Raw genomic sequence first — 24,841 nt, forward strand, 5'->3', positions numbered from 1 at the left:
AGTTTGCCCCTAGACTCTTGACATAGTTAAAGAAGGCCTTGTGGTCATCCTTAGAGTCATTGGCTATTTTTCTTTCGAAGTTGGCCTTGGATGATTTAATGAGGGAGCGCAGTTTTTTTCTGATGTTAATCAGAGATGCCGTCTTATTTTGGGATTTTGTTCTATCTTGCAGGAGTTTCCTCCTTCTGTTGGAAAGTTTATTTATGGCCGGGGTCCACCAGAGTGGCTTCCTCTTTTTTGAGGAGTTGGTCTTGGTTTTACTTGGGATGGCTCAGTCCATGCATTCTTGAAGGTGTTCATAGAATGCGCTTGTAAAGGATTCTGCCAATGGGTCATCATTTTCCATTTGATTGGGAGCTTTGAAACTTCCCACCTCGGTCTTGAGGAGTGTGAAGTTGGCTTTAGAGAAGTTTTTACCTTGATTTCCTTGACTGTGTGTGTGTGTGGGGGGGGGGGGGGGTGGATGTCCTGTGTGATTAGTTTGTGATCTGATCTTACCAATGACGAGTTTACCTCAGGTGTGGAACATAGGTTCCCCATGTTGGTGATGACCAGGTCCAGTATGTTGTCACCTCTTGTGGGAGTGGTGACCAGCTGTTCCAGGGCATTTGAGTTTATAAACTCAAAGAAGCATTGGGGTAGGGCATTTGAGCTTGAGTAGTTTTCCCAGTCAATGTTTGGATAGTAGAAGTCACCCAGTAGCATGGTGTTGGGTAGAATCTTCATACTTTCTAATGTTCTCAGGAATGCTGCGTGAGGGTCCTGAGACAAGGTGGGAGATCTGTAGCAAACTATAAATTGAACAGTCAATTTACCTGCTGTCAATTGCACTTGGATGGTCTCAGATTCCACGTGCTGTGCTACTAGCCTGGAGGTGTGGGTGTTCTTGATGAATATGGACACACCCCCTCCTTTTGTGTTCCGGTCCTGGTTTTGGGACCTAAAGGTATGGTAGGAGTTATAGCCTGGTAGTGCTGGGGTGCTCTCTGGAGTCTTGAACCAGGTTTCTGTCACTGCACATACGCTGATTTCTTCCATACTAAGGAGAGCCTCGAGTGCGTGCATTTTGAGGTTTAGACTTCTGGCATTGAGCAGCATTACCGTCAGTTTTTGTTTATTATTGTTGTTTATGGAGGCGGGTTTGTCTTTTGAGCCTTGCCTAAAAAAGGCAGTATTGGGGTGGCAAGAGTCTTGGCCAATATTCGAAAGCCCAGGGGCGACAGGTGCAAGCCATCTCTGGCGAAGCAACGTGGCTTGTCAGGCATGTCATCCCAGGCTGACAAGTACTGGATCCCCTTTGAATGACACCAGTAGTTTAACCAATTGCTGAAATTGATCATTTTTTCTTCATATGCTGGCATAATTTTGGGTGAGGGCAGGATGATGCTCAGAGTCAGAGTCATACCAGCCTGGGCTACATGGTCAGAGAGCTACTCAATGTCTCTTTTCATGTAGTCAAGGGAGGTACATCTCAGGTCATTTACGCTAACATGTACAATGACAGAGTCATGTCTGTACTTGTTGTGGAGTGATTTGAGTGCATGTGTTATGTGGCGGATTTTGGCACCCAATAGGCAGCTTACGGTAACCTTTTCCTTGTTCAGTCTAGTGAGTGGGACATCTGTGTGCCTGATGATAGAGTCACCGATTACTATTGTGTTAGGTGTGTTATTTAGCCTTAGGAGCTGTTTTTGCTTGGCACACTGACATTGTGATGTATGTCTTACCTGGTTTCTGTTGTGGGGTGGGGGTTGCTTGGTTGTATGCTTAGGAGGTCTCTGTTGTTTAGGCAGGTTCTTATTTAGAGAATCTGAGTATATTTTTGCGTGTTTCTGAGAGTTGTTTGCTGGTGCAGCTATGGCTGGTCTATGTGAGTCTGGTAATGTGGTGTTAGTGTTGCCCTTCTCCTTGTGACTGGATGATCCAGTCATGGGTTGAGAGAGCTTAGCCTCCAGCTTGGCTGTGTAGCTGCATCTCTCACATATGGTTGTGTTGGTTGGGAGGAGGAGGGGGTTGTCTGTGTACATGAGGCAATTGTAACATTGCCTCAGGATGCCCAGATTCACCAGCTAGACCGGAGTGTACACCTGAAGCTGTCCTTTGAACATGCCTGAATAGATGGTTTGGACTGTATTGCTGATTGGATGAGTAAAGAGCCTTATACTTCTGGAGTATAGGGCTGAAGTGCCAGCTGTAAGCTAGTGCTAGTTTTAGTAAGTGCCAGTCTTAAAATGCCTTATTTCTAGTGCTGGGTTGAAGTGTATCAAGTTTCAAGGGAAAAACTGAAGTACAGACTTCGTGGAGCCTGGAATAGTTTAACCGCAGCTAAATAACGCTGCACAGTGCGCAAACCCGTGCAAAACCACGCTAAGAGGTTTTTTTATACCAGGGAGTTCAAAAGGATAGAAATTAGCCCAAAACAGCCAATGAGCTACAAGTTGCTGGGCTGGGACCACTCCTACAGGGACAGATAGGCTGCTCAGAGTTCCCTCTCTCACAGTGAACAATGAAGCCACCTAACTATCCAAGAATGATATGGGCAACACAGGAACCTTTACCACTGTCCTGGATTCAGCAAAGCCTGAAAACTGGACAAGACTAGTTCAGAAAGGCAGAAAAACAAGGAGTTTTTTTTTTGTTTTGTTTTTTTTGTTTTTTTTTCAGAAACAACAGAAATGCAGAGCTTAAATTACTTTAAATACACAGAGGAGGCTAGCGCACTTAAGTGTGTAGCCTGCGACTGTGTTACAGGTAACTTAAATGCAAAAATGATGAACAGTAACTTTTTTCAAGTGCAACAAAGAAATAAGTACAGTAAACAATGCAGATATCACTAGGGATCCACAGAAGCACTGAAAAGCTGAGTTTTAAGCGGAATCAGCGTTTCAGGGAAACAACAAGCAAAAAACAATACTTAATCAAGTCCAAAGTCTCTCTTTTGTCTCTCGCTCGCTTGTAAGACTCTGCAGGGCACCACGAGGAGCTTGCTGAGCTGTATACAAGTGCAAAACCACGCTAAGCGGTTTTTATACCAGGGAGATCAAAAGGATAGAAATTAGCCCAAAATGGCCAATGAGCTACAAGTTGCTGGGCTGGGACCACTCCTACATGGACAGATAGGCTGCTCAGAGTTCCTTCTCTCACAGTGAACAAGGAAACCACCCAATTATCCAAGTATGATATGGGCAACACAAGAACCTTTACCACAGTCCTGGATTCAGCAAAGCCTAAAAACTGGACTAGACTAGTTCAGAAAGGCGGGAAAAGAAGGAGTTTTTTTTGTGTTTTTTTTTTTTTCAGAAACAACAGAAATGCAGAGCTTAAATTACTTTAAATACACAGAGGAGGCTAGCGCACTTAAGTGTGTAGCCTGTGACTGTGTTATAGGTAACTTAAATGCAAAAATGACAAACAGTAACTTTTTTCAAGTGCAACACAGAAATAAGTACAGTAAGCAATGCAGATATCACTAGGGATCCACAGAAGAACTGAAAATCTGCGTTTTAGGTGGGATTAGCATTTCAGGGAAACAACAAGCAAAACCAATACTTAATCAAGTCCAAAGTCTCTCTTTTGTCTCTCGGCCACTTGTAGAACTCTGCAGGGCACCACAAGGAGCTTGCTGAGCTGTGTAGTAGACAGCCAGGGATGTGATCTGGTCCCATGCATGCTGTATTCTTAGCTTTGAAGAGTGTGGTTTCTACCTATGTGGCCATGATTACCAGAATTTGGCAATCTTTTGTTACTGAGATGGGCCCTTTAGGGGGTGAGAGGGGGTGAAGTTGGCAAATAATCGATCTGCCAGGATATTGGCAATATCCCTGGGATCAGCATATTTCATGCCATTCTGTTGTAGCTCAGAGCAGATCTGAGCCTTACCAGTTAGGTTCTTGACATAACTATAGAATGCCTTGTGGTTGTCTTTGGAATTTTGGCAATTTTATTTTCGTAACTAGCTTTGGAGGATTTTATGAGGGATCTCAGCTTCTTACTGAGGCTGGTAAGGGAGTTTTTTGCATCCTGGGATTTTTTCTCTTTTCTGCAACATTTTCCTCCTTCTATTGTATAGTTTGGTTATGGCAGAGGACCACCAGACTGGCTTCCTTTTTTTTGGATGAGAGCATCTTGATTCTATTTGGGATGGCACAATTCATGCACGAGTGGATGTGCTCATACAGTGCCTTAGTGTAGGATTCAGCAGTCGAACTTTCAGCTCCCATCTGCATGGGTGCCATGAAGTTTGTCACTTTTTATTTATTTTATTTTTATTTAACATTTGTTGACCGGGAAAGTCCGAGTAGATTCCACAAATCCTGTTTTCAGCGGAGGACCAGGGAGAAACACTCCAGAAGCATGTCTTTAGAATGTGGGACAAAACCGGAGTACCCAGAGGAAACCCACGTGAACGCAGGGAGAACATGCAAACTCCACACATAAGGCACCCCAGCCAGGAATCGAACCGCAGAACCTCATGCTGTGAGGCGACAGCATTAACCGCTGCACCACTGCGCTGACTTAAGTAGCATGAAATTGGCTTTGGAGAAGTTTTTTATGGAGGTTTTTTACTGTGGGGTGGGGGTTGGATGTGGATGTCAAGGGTGATTTGCTTATGGTCAGACCTGACCAATGAGGGGGTGACCACTGGTGTGGAGCATCTATCTCCCATGTTGGTAATGACCAGGTCTAGGATATTGGAGCCCCTGGTCGGATAATGGATTAGCTGATCCAGGGCGTTGGAATTTATGAATTCCAAGAACTGTTGGGAAAAGGTGTTGGAACCCAAGTAGTTTTCCCAGTTAATGTCAGGGTAGTTGAAATCACCCAGTATTAGGATGTTTGGTTGTATCTTAATATTTTCCAGTATGTTTAGAAAGGTGTAGTGAGAATCTTGGGGCATGGTGGGGGATCTGTAGCAAGTTACAATTTAGATTGCAGTCTTACCTAGTGTTAGTTGCACCTGGATAATTTCAGATGCATTGTGTTGGGCAACTAGCCTGGAGATGTGAATATCCTTGGTTTGGTGGCTGAAAAGTGTGGTAAGAGTTGTAGCCTGGTATGGCAGGGGTGCTCTCTGGAGTCTTTAACCAGGTCTCAGTTACTGCTCCATATCGATGTTCTCCATTTTTAGGAGGGACTCATGAGAGTGCATTTTGAGGTTTAGACTTATAGCCTTGAGTAGCATTACCTTCAGAGTTTGCATTCTTGTATCTTTTACAGTGGTGGTTTTGTTCTTTGAACCTTGCCTAAAAAAGGCACTATAGGGGTGGCAAGAGCTTTAGCCAGTAACCTGAATCCCAGGGGTGACAGGTGCAGACCATCTCTGGCAAAGCATCGTGGTTTGTTTATCATGTCGTCCTAGGCAGACAGATACTGGATCCCCTTTGAATGACACCAGAAGCTTAGCCAATTGTTGAAGTCAATCATTTTGTCCTTATACTGTGGTATCATTCTGGGTGATGGCAAAATGCTACTCAGGGCTAGGGTCATACCTGCCTGGGCCACATGATCTGAGAGCTCTTCTATGTCTCTTTTCATGTAGTCCTGGGAGGTACGTCTCAAGTAATTCATGCCAACATGGACAATGACAGAGTCGTATTTGTACTTGTTGTGGAGAGACTTGAGTGCATGTGTTATTTGGCGGATCCTGGCACCCGACAGACAGCTGACTGTAATTTTCTCCTTCCTCAGCCTGGTGAATGGGACATCAGTGTGCCTGACTGGGTCTATATTATAACATTGAAGTTTCAAAACTTCGAATGTTCTAATATCGAACCCTATTCAGCGAAAATTTAAAATATCGAAGCAACAGAAAACCACATTTTTTCCTAGGGAAAGAATTTGGTTGTCCATTTCTGTTGCTTCGGTATTTTCAGCGCTGTGGTGGAAAGTTACGAGTCAGGTTCAGGTAAGTGTGCGATTGAGTGCGGGTTATGTTAGTTAGGATTAGGGTGCAGGTTAGGTATGTGTGTGATTGTGTGGACGTGAGGGTTAGGGAGGGTTAGGTGAGTTAGAGTTAGGGCATGGGTTAGGTATGTGTGGGATTGTGTGGAAGTGAGGGTTAGGACGGGTTAAGTGAGTTAAGGTTAGGGAGCAGGTCAGGTAAGTGTGCGATTGTGTGGAGGAGAGGGTTAGGGCAGGGTAGGTGAGTTAGGGTTAGGGCGCGGGTGAGGTGAGTGTGCGATAGTGACGGACCTTAGGGTTAGGGTTTGGGTTAAGTTAAGTTAAGTGGATAGTTAGTGGTGTGTGTATAGTTTAGTGTAGGGTTAGGTGTAAGATTTTAGGCGTATGTGTGTGGATTGCTGTTTGCTTGGTGTGTTTGTGTTGTGTGTATGTGTTTTTGGACAGCAAATGTTTTCCCTAGGAAAAAATTTGCAGTTCTGTATGTTCGATGTTTTCAGCTTTCGGTGAATAGGGTTCGATATTAGAACAGTCGAAGTTTTGAAACTTTGATGTTCTAATATAGACCCTGCCTGACTATAGAGTCACCTATGACTAAAGTGTTGGGTATGATGTCTTGCCTTGGAGGCTGTTGTTGGGTGGCACACTGGTGTTGCGAGCTATGTATCATTTTGGTTGTGACTGGTGTTTGTTTGCATTTCAGCTTCGAAGGTCCTTGTTGCTCGGGCAGGTTAATGTTAAGGGCCACCGCATATGTGGGTTTAGTGTTGCTATGTGTGGGTGTTGAAGGTGTGGGTTGTGAAGGGCTATGTATTGCTTGATGTGTAGTGCAGGTGTTAAACTCTCCTCTTGACTGTCTAGCACAATCTTGGATGGAGAGAGCTTTGCTTCCAGTTTGGCTATGTAAGTGCATCTCTCACAGGTTGTAGTGTTGGGTGGTAGAAGGAGAGGGTTGTCTGTATACATGAGGCAGTTGCTGCATTGCCCAAGTATACCCAGATTCACCAGGTGGACAGGAGAAATTATCGGAAGCTGACCCTTGGACATGCCTGTTTAGGTGCTTTTTTGTGAAGTACAAGAGCTTTTTTCCCCTTACCTTTGTAATGTGCTTTACAATTATAGGCTGTTTAGTGCCTACAATTTAATTTCTCCTTAGGAACAAGGAGAGTTGAGTGCTTGTATCAGTTTAATGCCTGCTAGTGCTTTCCAGCATGTTTTAGAGCAAGTGCTAATCACAGGTGTTCAGATTTTAGTGCTACTACTGAGAAACCAACTAGTTCTAAGGGAAAATTTGAAGAGCAGACTTTCTGGCACCTGGAATAGTTTAACTGTAGCCCCGCAGTGCTGCACGATGCGAAAAATGTGAAAACACACAGAAATGTGCATGCATGTGTGTATCTGTGTTTGGGTAAGTGTATGTGCATATCTAATTAACACAATGAGCTATAAATGAGCTGCTTCTGGTGAACAAGCAATTCTCATAGCCTCCATTTGCCTGCTGTGTCACTTTTACAAAGCTACTTAACTAACCTAGGCTCCTGAATAACCTCTGAAAAGGATTTTTTTCTCAACATTAATATATATATATAGATATATATATATGTGTGTGTATATATATATATATATATATATATATATATATATATATATATATATATATATATATATATATATATATATATATATATATATCTATATATACAGACACACACACACACACACACACACACACACACACACACATATATATTGATGGATAGATATAGATATAAATATATGTTTGTATGTTTGTGTATGTGTGTGCATGTGCATGTGTGTGTGCATGTGTGCATGCATGTGTACGTGTGTGTGCGTGTGTGTGTGTGTGTTTGTGTGTGTGTGTGTGTGTGTGTGTGTGTGTCATGGTTCATTTGATCGAAAAACAAAAATAATGGCTCATTTGATTGAAAGTTAATTTGATATTGAGCACAAATGAATGAATCCCATTATTTGGAAACTATTCCCCCAGATTCTGCAAGCCCTGCATGGCATGCAGGACTAGTGTGGGAGCTCCGGCAGGCAATATGTCTGCCGTACGATCCAGGAATAACCTGTAGGGACGTGCACGAACGCTCCTGCACTAGTCCTGCACAGACTCAACCCCTGTATGCAAATTACCTCATTTGCAGGAGAAATTCATGCAAATGAGGTGAATTTGCAATCCAGGAAACTGGAAACTGGATGTGCAGGACTAGTGTAATCTGCAGAAATGTACTTTTGCCAGTAACGGAGTACATTTCTGCAAATTAAAAAATGGAGCCATGACAGATCCAAATAAAGGGTGGATATGATTAAAAAGCATGCCAATGACCAACTATAAGGCCATTGGCTTGGAAAACATTAGCAAAATTTAAAAAAATCAACTTTTACTTTTTTTAGCCGATCTCGGCTGTTTTAGCATAGGGCAGCCGCACGGAAATGGTACTGTGCAGAAAATAAGAAAAAAAACATAAAATAAGCAGTGTAACCAAAATCACTATTTTGCCATTATACTCAATGGCAGGCAGAAGACAACATGGCCGGTGAATAATGATTGCTAAGGGGGGAGGCTCAGTGTGGGACATGTAACTATGTATCAGCAAGCAATCCTATGCAAATGAGGGGAGTGATACTGAATCCTGGATTTCCTTTATAAACATATAAGCCACGACCAATTCAGGAACATGAATTCCACAGGAACACCACTTCAAGAACAAGTATTAAATTATTACAAAATGTTCTGGTACCTCAGCATCTTGCCTTCTAATGGAACAATTCTAAACACAACTCTTGTCCTTATAAATGTATACACCACATATATACATATATACATAAGTAAATTTCTTCATGTTAAATGTATATTTGTTGTATTTTATGCACACATATGCATATTTCAAAAGTGTTTTTGCACATTAAATGTTATTGATATAAAATGTTCTAGTAGGGTAGGGTTACTCTACTAGATGCACATAAAATGATATATAATGTATAATGAAGTGGATTTTTGTATTAAATAAAATTAAATTATATTTCTTATGATATGTAGAATTGCCCTATATGATAAAATAGAATTTGATGCTTATGAATTATATATGCATTTCTATATATTATATCATTCAGAATGATGCATTGTGATAAGTATAGTTTATAAAAATATCTTAAAAAGTTTAAAAAAGTTTAAAAGTTGATGGCTTTCTGCCCAAGTGGTCAAATAACTAATTGGTATATTGATTGCTTAATTGATGTAATTTATGCTGGTAGTGGTGTATAAATTTATAAGGACAAGAGTTGTGTTTAGAATTGTTCCATTAGAAGGCAAGATGCCGAGGTACCAGAATGCTTGGTATTAATAAATACTTGTTCTTGAAGTGGTGTTCCTGTGATATTCCTGTTCCTGAATTGGTCATGGCTTATATGCTTATGGAGAATTTTTTGTGAAGGTGTTTTTTGAATCCTAGATTTCTCCTGCATGCTAGTCAGCACCCAGCAGTGTAAGAGCAGGAATAGCTTGGTGCAAGCCTAGGCGTTAGCTGACATCATAGGGGTGTGTGTCAGGCATACTGTAAGAGGATTGGAGCCCTGTGGCTCGGGTTTGCTCTTAGCTAAGCAGAGTTAGGCAAGGGTGTGTGTCTGAGGCTGCCTAGCACTCTTTACATTGCCTAAGCAGGTGTGCACAATGCGCACCGGGTTTTAAAGGAAATAAAAAAATGTAAACCAGGAAATAGCAGCTCTGTGCACATTTGAACAATGTGTTTGCGTGGTGCTCCCCCGGATAAACAGGAAGGCAATGGGAAGGGAAAACATCAGTAGGAAGGTAATCTAGGAGAACTAGCATAGCTGGCAGGTGAAATGTATCAGAATTAGACAATTACACAGGCAGCAGACCAGCCCAGACCAGCCCAGCCCAGAACACCTTTCCCTCTGTTTTTTCCCATACTCTACACCACTGGTGTATACAAGCAGGGAACTTTTAACAAACAAAACAACAAAATGATAGGGGCTGCAATAGCTATCATACAATAACATGTGGAAGAGGCTGAGGGTGGTGAGGATGTGAATGCTGTTGACCAACCCACAGGGAGGAGACGGAGAAGATTGTACAGACCCAGGGTAACCTACCAGGGGCTACATGAGCTGGAGATAGTGAAGTGCTATAGGGTGGACAGGGACCTCTTACAGCAAATTGTTGAGCTGTGCCGGCCACACGTGACACACTGAACTAACAGAGGGGTACCCATCCCAGTGGCTACCAAGGTATGTGTAGGCCTAAGAATACTACAGGCACCTTCCAAAGTCCAACTGAGGATATGATGGGGCTCTCACAGGCATCAGCATCCAGGATACTCCACCAGTTCCTGGATGCCATGTCAGCACATGTCGGAGAGCACGTATATTTCCCCAACACCCGTGAGGCGTTGGCCAGTAATATGCATCTATTCCACCAAATATCAGAATACCTTGAGGTAGTAGGTGCTATAGACTGCACTCTCATATGCATCAAAGCACCACCCGGTGAGCGGGCTAGGGTCTTCATCAACCACAAGGGCTTCTCCTCCATCAACTGCCAGGTTGTGTGTGATGCCCAGGGCATAATAATGAATGTGTGTGCAGGCTGTCCTGGAAGCTATCACTATTCCCACATCTGGCATCTGATGCAGCTGTACCAGAGATTTGCCAGTGGGGACATCCCTTATAGTCCCCTAGTTGTGGATGCTGTCTTGCGCACTGGCTGACACCCATCAGAAATGCACACACACCCGAACAAGAACTCCATAATGAGGCACACGCACAAAGCAGAATTATAATAAAGCACGTGTATGAGATGCTCAAGTCTCGGTTCCAGTGCCTGAATACATCTGGTGGAGCCTTGCTGTACTCACCAGCTATATGTACCCAAATTGTCATTATATGTGCCATGCTACACAATATGATCCCATGGAAACAGCTGCAGCAGGAACAGCACAGGGCAGGGCCCCACAGCCCCCCACCATTGCCAAGGCCTGCACAGGCACAGAGTGACTCGGAAGAGGAACAACCTGAGCTTGCCCCAGTAGGCAGAAGGAGGCATGCCCAGTATGCCATGGCCTTGGCAAAGAGGCAATGCATAGCACATACACTGACACAGGAGGGAACTGGGGAATGACACCTCTCTCTGACTCGCACATACAGTAAAAGGGATGCCAAACATGACACTACATGTGCTCAAACGTGTAGGGAGCGTACTATGTGCATCCGACATAGGCAGCCCTGCAGCACCACCCTCAATAGTGGCACACCCACAAGGTAAGTAACTCAACCTACCAGTTGCCGAATGGAGTAGTATGTGTTGTTACCTGTATCTATGGTATGGATGTGAGCATGCAAGGGAATCGGGTGGCTGAATGATATGCCAGCAGATAGTTGACACCTATAGTGACATCATGAGATCTGTAACAAATACTGGTGTCACCATAGTATCCAGTACAACACAGGGCGACAAAAACCAATGCAGGAAATGTGCTGGGCCACATGTGTGTCCATATGACTCACACATGCCAGTCATGGAGGTTCACATACCCAATAACAGTCTCAGCCGGCAGGACAGGTGTAGACAAACACAAACAAAGGCTGTGCTATGACCTCTGAATGATGCCTATGAGTGACCCCCCCCAGGTCTACACAGACAGACTACATCAGGTCAGGCAGTGGGATGTTAGTTCTGAAGGGTAGGAAGTCAGAAAATAATATGTAGGTCAGTCAGACCTAAGACCTGTAGTACACTGATATGCCTCTAGTCAGCATGATATGTTAGAATACAGAATGAAATGGAGTGCCTGACATAACAGTACAGTCACAGAAAATGTGTACAAGTGTTAGGTGTACCCCCCCTATCCTATGTAGAAATGTAGAAACAGTCAGGTGTGCCCACCAATCCTGTGTAGAAATGTAGAAATAGTCAGGTGTGCCCCCCCAATTCTGTGTAGAAATGTAGAAAAAGTCAGGTGTGCCCCCCATCCTATGTAGAAACATAGTAACAGTCAGGTATGCCCCCCAATCCTGTGTAGAAATGTAGAAACAGTCAGGTGTAGCCCCCAATCCTGTGTAGAAATGTAGAAACAGTCAGGTTTGCCCCCCAATCCTGTGTAGAAATGTTGAAACAGTCAGGTGTATCCCCCATCCTACGTAGACATGTAGTAACAGTCAGGTGTGCCCCCCAATCCTATGTAGACATGTAGAAACATTCAGGTGTACCCTCCCAATCCTATGTAGACATGTAGAAACAGTCAAGTGTGCCTCTTCCCCCAATGCAGCGTAGAAATGTAGTAACAGTCAGGTGTGCCCCCTCCCAACTTCTGTGTAGAAATGTAGAAACAGACAGATGTGCCCCCTCCCCCATTCCTGCGTAGAAATGTAGTAACAGTCAGGTGTGCCCCCCAACCCTACTTAGAAATGTAGTAACAGTCAGGTGCACCCCCCAAAACCTATTTAGAAATGTAGCAATGGTCTGGTGTGCCCCTCCAATCCGATGTGCACATGTCAATACAGTCAAGTGTGCCCCCCCACAACCCTATGTATAATACCAGTACAGCATATATGCCCAGAGGTGGCCAAGGTAGCAGGATAGATTGTAGCATTTGCACAACATGCAGGTATGCGTGTGTTAGGTTGGTGTGCATTTCATATTGTGTGAGAGCGGTCAGTATGTATGCATGTTAAGGTATGACTTGGTGGCCATTGCCCACTACTGCTGATGACAGGGCCAAGTCTTCACAACTGCAGTGCCAAAGACAATTCCCACCAGTATGACACATGCTAGCAGTAAGCCATTGTAAATGTATGGTAGTAATATGTGTCACCATCTGAAAGATTGACATGGCATGGCTGTTGGGCTAGATATACAAGCAGTACACAGGGGAAGTACACCAGACATACAGTATATATTGTGTAACTGTGAGATGGACACACCCTTGGAATTGTACATACAGGTATGCATTAGATTCTACAGAAAAGCAGAAATGTTTTAACCACACACAAGGCAAGGTTGGAGCTGTAGTTCACCAACAGTTTATTGTATCACAAAATAAAAGAAACATAAGCACTTTTGTTATATAAAATAAATAGCTTCATCAGATAAAAGCCAACATTCAAATGGGTACATATATATGACATGCATTGTCACATGACAAACACCAATTAATGAATTAAAGCAACAATGTATAAAAATATAAAAACAGTTAAAAACACATATAACCATTAGTAGATTCCTCAGAAAAATATATACATATATTTATTTAGGAAAATAATGCATAAATGTGAATGTAAAAAGTGCATATTTAAAAAAAAACAACTAAAATGTAAATATGTAAATATGTTTGTATAAATCCATAAACACATATTTATGTGTATAAATCTATGCTATCTCAATTTGGCCTTCATTTTTAACATACATCCAATAAATGCAATTTCATTTAACCAAATGGACAGTGAAAAACTCAATAACTGAAGAAATGAACAGCCAGGAATCCAAACAACTGAATAATGAAGAAATTTAATCCAAAATTGTTAAGCGTTTTCTTCCCTGTACAGATAAGGGACTTCGTCAGTACAAATGTTTAAAAATCAAGACATCTTTCAACATATAACCCAGCTTTTTATAATAACCCCGATTACACTTAATAAAGTCTTAAAGAGACCTCATCAATTCATTTATAATGCAATGTAAAACAGTGTTAAATTAATACATACTTAAAAATGTAGCTCACTATAATTTATTTAGCAAAATACAATATTTATAAAAATATTCAACAATTGTAATGATAACCTAAAATATGCTTCAATTTAAGTATACTTGATATCGAAATTGCTTCATTAATTCCTGAACAATTAGCTGCATTCAATCGAAGTTGCCATCTCAATTCACAGATGTCCAAATGGACATCCAAAACCCTTCCCTGTGAATCCTTAGGCATCTGTTGTATCACTATAAACTTAAAACTATGATCATTATATTCTAAACTATATGTCGGGCCAGTGCATTTGTTTGTTTTCTGTGTTTTAAAAATAGAATTAGCAAACATTTATTGGACATTAAACAAAGAAAACAAACAAATGCACTGGCCCGACATATTTTAGAATATAATGATCATAGTTTTAAGTTTTTTAGTGATACAACAGATGCCTAAGGATTTGCAGGGAAGGGTTTTGGATGTCCATTTGGACATCTGTGAATTGAGATGGCAACTTCGATTGAATGCAGCTAGTTTTCTAGGAATTAATGAAGCAATTTCGATATCAAGTGTACTTAAATTGAAGCATATTTAGGTTAACATTACAATTATTGAATATTTTTATAAATATTGTATTTTGCTAAATAAATTATAATGAGCTACATTTTTTAAGTATGCATTCATTTAACACTGTTTTACATTGCATTATAAATGAATTGATGAGGTCTCTTTAAGACTTTATTAAGTGTAAATGGGGTTATTGTAAAAAGCTGGGTTATGTGCTGAAAGATTTCTTGATTTTTAAACATTTGTTCTGAGGAAGTCTCTTATCTGTGCAGGGAAGAAAGTGCTTAACAATTTTGGATTAAATTTCTTCATTCTTCAGTTGTCTGGATTCCTGGCTGTTCATTTCTTCAGATATTGCATTTTCTTTTAAACCTGGGAACCTCACTGCATCCAGGCCAAAATCCAGTACAGCTGACAGTTCTCCAAGAACAATTGCCAGGGACCACCTCTTGTATTCTTTTGCACTTGTTCAATTATAATGAACTTGAAGTGGTGTTCAGGGAATTCCAGAATGTGTCTATATAGGGCATTGGTAGATTTTCCTCCGTATATCATAATTGTGCTCATAAATACATTGCTTCAGCATCTGCTCCATCTTGCCATTTATTTGGAATGGGAACAGAGAGAGTATTGGCATTCTCTTAGACTATATTAATAATACAACCGACTTTGTACAGTTCTCACATATTATTGGATTTTGCACCTGGATGCAGTGGAGTTCCCAGGTTTAAATAAAATTGCATCTATAGGATGTGTGTTAAAAATAAAGGCAGAATTGAGATAGCATAGATTTATACACATAAATATGTGTTTATGGATTTATACACACATATTTACATATTTATATTTTTATTATTTTTTTTAATATGTGCTTTTTACATTCATATTTATGCATTATTTTCTAAATAAATATATACATATTTTCTCTGGGGATTCTACTAATGGTTATATGTGTTTTTAACTGTTTTTATATTTTTATACATTGTTGCTTTAATTCATTAATTGGTGTTTGTCATGTGACAATGCATGTCATGTATATATGTGCCCATTTGAATGTTGGCTTTTATCTGATGAAGTTATGTATTTTATATAACAAAAACGCTTATGTTTCTTTTATTTTGTGATGCAATAAACTGTTGGTGAACTACAGCTCCAACCTTGCCTTGTGTGTGGTTAATACAGGTATGTATCACATTATCTGGTCCTGTAGTAAGGTCCTGTGTTGTCTGCCTGAACACTAGCAGATCACAAAGGAGGTAGGACTGATGTATTGGGAAACAGCTGATGTACCTGCACATGCCAGCATATATGGAATGCCCCATACATATCTGTGTGTCAGATGCAAGTTGTGTCCATAGCATACATGCACCCAGCTCACCCAAACACCACCTACAGGTACCTCTCTGGTCGTATCCCTGCTGTGAGGAATGGGTACAATATGACCCCACCTATATATGGCAATAGCAAAAGAATGCAGCATGCAGTGCTGGTGTCCCATACAAGGGTGACCCTAGCCATAGGTAGCACACTGCCAGCATCCACACCACCTGATCAAGACTGATAGAAGGTATTGGCATGAACACCTAGAACACCTACCCTGCCACCCCAGGGGAATATACTGTATGGCGGTCTGAGGCTGTAGGATGGACAGAATGCAACGGCCTGCCACAGCTGGTCTGCATCAACACAAAATGGCCCACAGGCCTCTGCCAAAGGCCTGTGTCTCACATGTACTGCCAATGCATGTTATGTCATGGACACCCAAATAACAACATAATACACTCCACATAATCATATGAAAGGCCATGTGGACAAACCACAGTAACATGTCCACCCTGTTCCACTGCATGAACTGTGGACCAACACCAAAACACATCTGTGATGGGGTGATAACCTTAGGGAAAGTATCATGGAATATATGCATAATGTATGGAAGAGGATAGAATAACAGAAGGGGGTGGTGGGAGCATGGGCAGCATGAAATGTGCAAGGTCCAACACAAACCTGTGTGCACACACTATCCCTGGCTGCAAATACATAAATGGGTAGCTGCATACCTGCTCATAGGTTCATACTAGGCTATCTGCCCTAGGGCATTTATAAGCCTAGCCAGAGTGTGTGTGGCTTTCACCACCCCTTAGGATGAGAATACTATACCCATTAGTTTGCTGTGCCTCTGTCCAGCAGTGACACAGAGATGATTCCCGGGGTAAACCTATGATCTCCCATCCACTCGTCAAGAGTTCTCTTGAACAGAGTCAATGAGGGGCTCTGCCTCACATGGACTGGGATTCTGTTCCATAGTGGAGGGAGTCTCTGGGTGATGAATCTGTCCCTCCAGCACATCCTATTTATATCTGTGTTGAGGTTTAAGTCTCTTGCTTTCGTGGCTCTGTTGGATTTGGATTTTTTGAGGTGGAGCATGTCCATTAATTCCGGGTTGGACATGGCCATGTATGTCAGGCACAGATCACCTCTGAGCAGACGGTATGCGACTGAATAGAGCTGGAGTTTCTTCAGTCAGGCAGTGTATGACATATGTTTGAGCCCCTTTATCCTTTTGGTGAGGAACTTTTGGGGTCTTTCCAACTGCTGCAGGTGTCGGGTAAGGTACATTCCGAATGGGGCGTTGTACTCAATCATTGGTCTGATAAGTGAAGAGTACAGGAGTACAATGACCTCTCCTGATCTGGATGTGAATCCCTTCATGATCAGGTGGGCAATGTAGAAGTTCTTTCTAACCACTTTGGCAATGTGAGTGTCAAAAGAGAGGTTACTGTCAACTTGGGTCCCCAGGTCCCTGATAACTTCTTCCGTGTTTAATGGATTACCACCTATGTGGTAATTAGGGGTTACCTTGTTTTTCCCAAAGGGTATGACTATACATTTTTTGACATTTAGCTTAAGGCCATGGCTCTGGCACCAGTTATCCATTTCTATGAGACCTCTCTGGAGGATGTCTGTGTCTGATGGAGTGTCAATTATGGTGCCCAGTTTGCAGGCATCTGCAAATTTTGTCAGCCACAATCCCCCTATGTTTGCCTGCACTTCAGAAAAATAAATGCCGAACAAGAGGGGGCCCAGGACTGAGCCCTGTGGGACACCGCTTGTGACCGGCTTAGAGTCTGACATGGCACCAGCAACTCTAACCCTGTGGGTTCTGTCCTTGAGCCAGTTTACAGCCCATCTTGTGACATATGGGTTTACATCTAAGCTGGTGAGCTTTTCTATGATGCCCGAGTGGGGTATTGTGTACGCTTTTGCTAGGTCAAGGTAGGCTGTGTGAACTGCCTTACCCTCATCAATGGCCTTCGTGACTGTTTCGAAAAAGTCGACCAAGTTCAAGAGGCAGGATCTGCTCTTGACAAAGCCAAATTGGGTAGGATCCAGTGTCTGTAGGTCCCCAATGTCTTTATTTATGAGTTCCATTATGATCCTCTCCATAGCTTTGCAGACAAGGCTCGTCAAGCTTATGGGGCAGTAATTTCAGGGTCCGTAGAAGCACGGCCGTTGTGGAGTGGGACCACAGTTGCCGTACGCCATTCTTTGGGTATGTATCCTGTAGTAAGGCTAAGATTAAACAGCAGCCTTATGTGTGGGTTTAGTTCCTCATTGAGTTCGTGTAGCACACAGCCGGGGACACTGTCCGGTCCCATTGATGCTGTGTTTTTTGCTTTAGAGAGAGCAGCTCTCACCTGGGCATCTGAGATGTTTGGGAGGCTAGAATCTGGTGGGATAGATATTTCTCCTTTTGGGGGGGAGGGAGGGGAGAAATTTGCACTGAACCTGTCTGCCAGTATGGTGGCAATGTCTGTGGGTTCAGTGATTTTTGTATCATTTTGGACTAATTCTGAGCATATCTGGGAGTTTCCACCCAGGTTTCTAACATAGCTAAAGCAGGTCTTATGATTGTCTTTTGTGTCATTAGCGATTTTTCTCTCAAAGTTGGCCTTAGATGATTTTATGAGTGATCGTAGTTTTTTGCTAGTAGTGATCAGAGATGCCTTCCCTTTTAGGGATTTTGCTCTGTCATGTAGTAGCTTTCTCCTCTTGTTGTAGAGTTTGTTTATGGCTGGGGTCCACCAGACCGAGCGCCTTCCTTTGGTGGAAAGAGTCTTGATTTTATTAGGGATTGCTTGATCCATACATTCCTGGAGGTGCTCATAGAAGGCATTTGTAAGGGTTTCAGCAGCGTGGGTTGTGGTTTCCACTGGCTCGGGGGCCTTGAAGGATACCACTCCAGTCTTAAGAAGTGTGAAGTTTGCTTACACCACAATATACATATATCAACATCATACACCACAATAGGGGTAATGTCCAACTCATGGCCCCTGCCTCTGTGTAACCTGTGCAAATCTGTACAGCTGTGAGGTATTGCCACAGCAAGATAAGGCCATACTGTCATGTTGATGGATATACAGGTATGGGATCCTCTACTAGCACTGACCAAGGTGCTGAACCGGACACACAGACCCAGCAGCAAGTGTCTGCAGCTCTCCCTTCAGAATGGGGGTAACTTACCATGAATATGTAGGCATCTGCCCACAATAACAGACACAGCTGCAGTCACTCTTGTACCCAAGACATCACTGTGAGCAAGAATGTCCACCTGACAGTACATGAAGACAGAAAACATCACAGTGTATAACAGTACACAGGTATGAATATCTCTGCTAACAGCAGTACCATGTGCTGAAGCAGCACAGACACAATCACCTACAGTACACACTATCCCCTGCACAGTGTGTCCCCATATTGCCAAATGATCAATGGATACCCTGCAGAAACCATGTGCTACCTGTAGGTGTACAACACAAAGGTCTGCACTGGAGTATAAACTACCTGGAATTGATCCACATATTCGGTACAGAAGGGCATACTGGGCATGATCACAAACTTAGAGAAATGAAGGCAATGTCAGACAACAACATACTGAATGGTCATACTGGGCATGTTCACACACTTAAATAAATGAAGCCCATGTCTGCAATCAACAGTGGACCATACATATCTGGCAGTTGCAGATGTTAGTGCATACACTCCTCACTATGCACCAGTCATGCTTTGCACACACAGTGGATATGAATACAGACATATATCAAAGGACAACACACTATAATAAACCAAAAGTAGATGTACATAGATGTGTGGAAGAGAGTGACTGTGACAAGGAGCCATCCATTATGAGGCCTGTCCCACCCAACACACAGCCAAATGGCTGCAACCACATGAGGTGTAAATGTCACTCACTGTAGACATTAGCCACCGGTATCCATCAGCATTACAGACTATGTGGTGCAAGTGTTAGCTGCGCAACATGACTGTACAAGGAAGTAGTCATCTAGCAGCTGTATACATGTACCTGTGGAATATAGCCTGCATGTGGTGTGTCAACCTCTAGATGAATGGGATATGGTCCATGCACACACACGCCCTCCCCATAGCCCTACTATGACAAGCCTGCTGATGGCATCCACTTTGAAATACACCTTTGGGAATGGAGTGCCTCAGTAATCTCTGTGGCGTGTCCCAAAACTGAGTAATGCTTTAGTGTGATGAACTAGTTAAGTAGGAGTTCTAATCCCAGACATGTCAACTGCATGTCTGTCTCTGTCTGTGTAGGGAGCAATGTTTTTTAGGCTAGTCACCTACCCTACAATTCAAATGCTCCACTTTGGCAAGCCTACTGATGTCATTCACTGTGAAATACACCTTTTGGAAATGTATAGCCCAGTAATCTCCATGGTGTGTTCTAAACTGCATACTGCTTCAGAGTGATAAACTAGTTAGGTAGGAGTTCTAATCCCAGACATGGCAACTGTATGTGTTTGTGTGTGTCCCTGTTAATGTAGGGAGCAATGCCTTTTTAGGCTAGTCACACTCACTACAATTAAAAATGCCCTACTTTGGCAAGACTGCTGATGTCATTCAATGTGAAATACACCTTTGGGAAGAATGTAGCCCAGTAATCTCCGTGGTGTGTCCTATAACCAAGTACTGCTGTAGTGTGATAAACTAGATAGGTAGGAGCTCTAATCCCAGACATGGCAACTGTTTGTGTGTGTGTGTGTGTGTATGTGTGTGTGTGTGTGTGTGTGTGTGTGTGTGTGTGTGTGTGTGTGTGTGTGTGTGTGTGTGTGTGTCTCTGTCTGTGTAGGGAACAATGCCTATTTAGGCAACTCACACTCACTACAATTCAAATATCCTACTTTGGCAAGGCTGCTGATGTCATTCACTGTGAAATACACCTTTGGGGAAGGAATACTGCAGTAAACTCTGTGGTGCATCCTATAACAACCTAATGCTGCAGTGTGATATAGCACTCTTGAAGGGGGTCTATTCCCACACATGGCAAGTGTGGATGTTTGTGTGTGTGTTCCGATGTCTGTGTAGGGAGTGATGCTTTTTAGGCTAGTCACACTCACTACAATACAAATTCCCTACTTTGGCAAGGCTGATGATGTCATTCACTGTGAAAAACACCTTTGGGGAAAGAGTACTCCAGTAATCTCTGTGGCATGTCCTATAACAGCGTAATGATGTAGTGTGATATAAAACTCCCGAAGGGGTTCTACTCCCACGCAATGTAAGTGTGGATGTTTGTGTGTGTGTTTCTATGTCTGTGTAGGGAGCAGTGATTTTTAGGCTAGTCACACTCACTACAATTCAAATGCCCTATTTTGGCAAGCCTGCTGATGTCATTCACTGTGACATACACCTTTGGGGAAGGAGTATTCCAGTAATTTCCATGGCGTGCCCTATAAAATTGTAATGCTGTAGTGTGATATAGAACTCTTGAAGGGGTTCTATTCCTGCACATGGCAAATTTGGATGTTTGTGTGTGTGTTTCTATGTCTGTGTTGGGAGCAGTGATTTTTAAGCTAGTCACACTCACTACAATTCAAATGCCCTACTTTGGCAAGCCTGCTGATGTCATTCCCTGTGAAATACACCTTTGGGGAAAGAGTACTCCAGAAATCTCCATGGTGCATCCTATAACTGCATAGTGCTGTAGTGTAATAAACTAGCTAGGTAGGAGTTTTAATGCCAGACATGGCAGGTGTGTGTCTGTGTTTGTTGTTCATATCCTGTGAGGAGGTGGCTGTGAGTGTGCAACAACTGAACTCATTGTGGAGTGGGTTTTGCAAATTTCTTATATGGTGGCCCTAGTATATGTCACAATGTCCACCTTACAGGGATAACAGATGTGAAATAGCCGAGAAGCTTTGCTGCAAATCCATACCCCTACATGTGACATCAAGGCCTGGCAAACAAAGTTAGCAACCCTTGTATTACCCAAAGAACACTCTCAACCTATGTCTCATACACACACACACACACGCACATGCACGCACACGCACGCACACACACACACACAAACACACACACACACACACACACACACACACACACACACACACACACACACACACACACACACACACACACACACACACACTTGCCTAGGCAACAACCTCTATGTTGGTAGTACCCTGCGTATTACCCACTGATAGTAACCATGGTGTGATCGCAGTGGGATACAGAGGGCATGTCACCCTGTCTATCAGTCCAATAGGCACGTACATGCAGACAGTGCACCTTCACTATGTTCCCCACTGGACACTTGCAACACCTGTGGTGCCATCAATTGTGACCTACAAAGGACATAACATGCCTTAAACACATGCCCTGTATGGACAGATGCCACTAACACCAGGGAATACCTGTATCATGCTATCAATGTAGGTGCAGTGTCAACCTGCTGTCCATTACCAGTTCCCACCACATGAGGCCAGGACTGGCACATCTGATGATAACAATCTGTGTACACAACATGGGCCAGACTCCCAAGGTACAGGGATATGTGCACATCCCAGACACCATCCATGTCATGGACTAAAGAACACATACATGGCAAACAATTCACAGCAATGGCCACACACAATAGTTATTCAGGTGACTGGATGGTGAATACAATGCCCACCTGTGTGGACCAATCCAGACACTACACCCCTGAGCCACACTGCAGACCATTGTCATGTGGCCTGATGCCAAGGTATACCCATTACCTAGCCTTGTATAGACATCTGGCACAGTCGACCACGACACACCCATAAAGTAATGCACCCATGCATGTCAGTACTGGCACACTGTGTCTGTGTGAGTGGTGTATGATGCCTATGACCACATTCACACTCACTACAACTCCCATTGGCATACTGAAGCATGCTGTCTGATGTCAGCCACCTCCACATAACGTTTACCCATATAACCTCTGGATAACCCCTGTGGTGCATGTGATAACTACACAGTACTGTATTGTGGCAATCTAACTGGTGAGGAGCTGTATTCATGACCCTGCCATGTGTGTCAATGTGTGTGGGTCCCTGAGAGATTATGGCTGTGTTGATGCTGACACCTGTTCATGTGGACAAGCAAGTGTACTACACCTACCATATAGGTTAATAGATTCATAGGTTGATACTAGGCTATCTACCCTAGGGCATTTACAAGCCTAGCCAGAGAGTGTTTGGCTTTTGCCACCCTTTTTAGATTGGTTGACTGTGCCTCTGTATAGTAGGTCACAGAAGATAACCCATTTAAGGTTAGTTTACCGTGCCTCTGTCTAGCAGTGACACAAAGAAGATCCCAGAAGTAAATTTACGATCTCCCATCCAAACGTCAAGATTTTTCTTGAAGAGGGTCATTGAGGGGCTCTGTCTAACATGGATTGGGATTTTGTTCCAGAGTGAGGAGAGCCTCTGGGATATGAATCTCTTCCTCCAGCATGTTCTATTTATTTCTGTGCTGAGGTTTAAGTCACTGGAGCGTGTAGCTCTCATGGATTTGGATTTCTTGAGGTGGAGCATGTCCATTAATTCTGGGTTGGACATGGCTTTATACGTCAGGCACAGGTCACCTCTGAGTAGGTGGTAAGCAACTGAGTAGAGATGGAGTTTCTTTAGCCCAACTGCGTAGGGCATCTGTTTGAGTCCCTTGATCCTCTTGGTGAGGTACTTTTGGGGTCTTTCTTTTTGTAGCAGGTGTCAGGTAAGGTACATCCCAAATGGGGCATTGTATTCAATTATGGGTCTGATGAGTGATGAGTAGAGGGGCACAATGACCTCTCTTGATCTAGATGTGAACCCCTTCGTGATAAGGTGGGCTATATAGAATGTCTTTCTAACCACTTTGGCAATGTGATTGTCAAAGGAGAGATTGCAATCTACTTGGGTCCCCAAATCCCTAATTACTTCTTCCGTACTTAATGGATTACCACCTATGTGGTAATTTGTGGGCAATTTGTTTTTCCCAAAGGGGATGACTATGCACTTTTTGGCATTTAGCTTTAGGCCATGGCTCTGGCACCAGTTATCTGTCTCTGTGAGACCTTTTTGGAGGATGCTTGTGTCAGCCGGTGAGTTAATTATGAACCCCAGTTTGCAGTCTTCCGCAAACTTTGTCAGCCATAGTCCTCCTGTGTTAGCCTGTACCTCAAAGAAATATATACCGAACAAGAGAGGTCCCAGGACTGAGCCTTGTGGGATGCCACTTGTAACTGGTTTAGAGTCTGACATGGCACCTGCAATTCTGACCATGTGGGTTCTATCCCTAAGCCAGTTTGCAACCCATCTTGTGACATAGGGGTTGATATTTAAGTTGGTGAGCTTATTTATGATACCTGAGTGGGGTATTGTGTCAAAGGCTTTTGCAAGGGCAAGGTAGGCTGTGTGGACTACCTTCCCTTCATCTATGGCCTTGGTGACTATTTCAAAGAAATAGATCATGTTCAAGAGGCAAGATCTGCCCTTAACAAAGCCGAATTGGGTAGGATCCAGTGTTTGGAGGTTCCCAATGTCTTTGTTTATGAGTTCCATGATGATACACTCCATAGCTTTGCAGACCAGGCTAGTTAGGCTTATAGGGCGAAAATTTCCAGGATCTGTTGTGGCACCACCTTTATGGAGTGGGACCACTGTTGCTGCATACCATTCTTTGGGTACATACCCTGTTGTAAGGCTGAGGCTGAATAGTGATTTTAAGTGAGGGTTCAGTTCTTCTTGGAGCTCATGTAAAACACAGCCCGGGACACCGTCCGGTCCCATTGATGCTGTGTTTTTTGCTTTGGAGAGGGCAGCTCTCACCTGTGCATCTGTGATGTCAGGGAGGCTACACTCTGTTGGGATAGTCATTTGCTCATTTGGGGGGGAAGGGGGGGGGTTTGCACTGAACCTGTCTGCCAGGATGTTGGCAATGTCTGTGGGTTCAGTGTATTTTTTGTCATTTTCCACTAACTCAGAGCATATCTCGGAGTTTCCACCCAGGTTTCTGACATAACTAAAGAAGGCCTTGTGATTATCTTTTGCATCTTGTGCAATTTTTCTTTCAAAGCTAGCCTTAGATGATTTTATGAGGGATCGTAGTTTCTTGCTAGTACTGATCAGAGTTGCCTTCCCTTTCAGGGATTTTGCTCTATCATGTAGTAGCTTCCTCCTTCTGTTGTGCAGCTTATTTATGGCTGGGGTTCACCAGACAGGTCTCCTGCCCTTGGAGGAGTGTGTCTTGGTTTTATTTGAGATAGCATGATCCATGCATTCCTGTAGGTATCCATAGAATGTGTTTGTAAAGGATTCTGCAGTTTGGGCCGTATT

This window comes from Protopterus annectens, chromosome 5.part1 (assembly GCF_019279795.1).
Source record: "Protopterus annectens isolate FY-2018-M chromosome 5.part1, PAN1.0, whole genome shotgun sequence".
Lineage (NCBI taxonomy): Eukaryota > Metazoa > Chordata > Ceratodontiformes > Protopteridae > Protopterus > Protopterus annectens.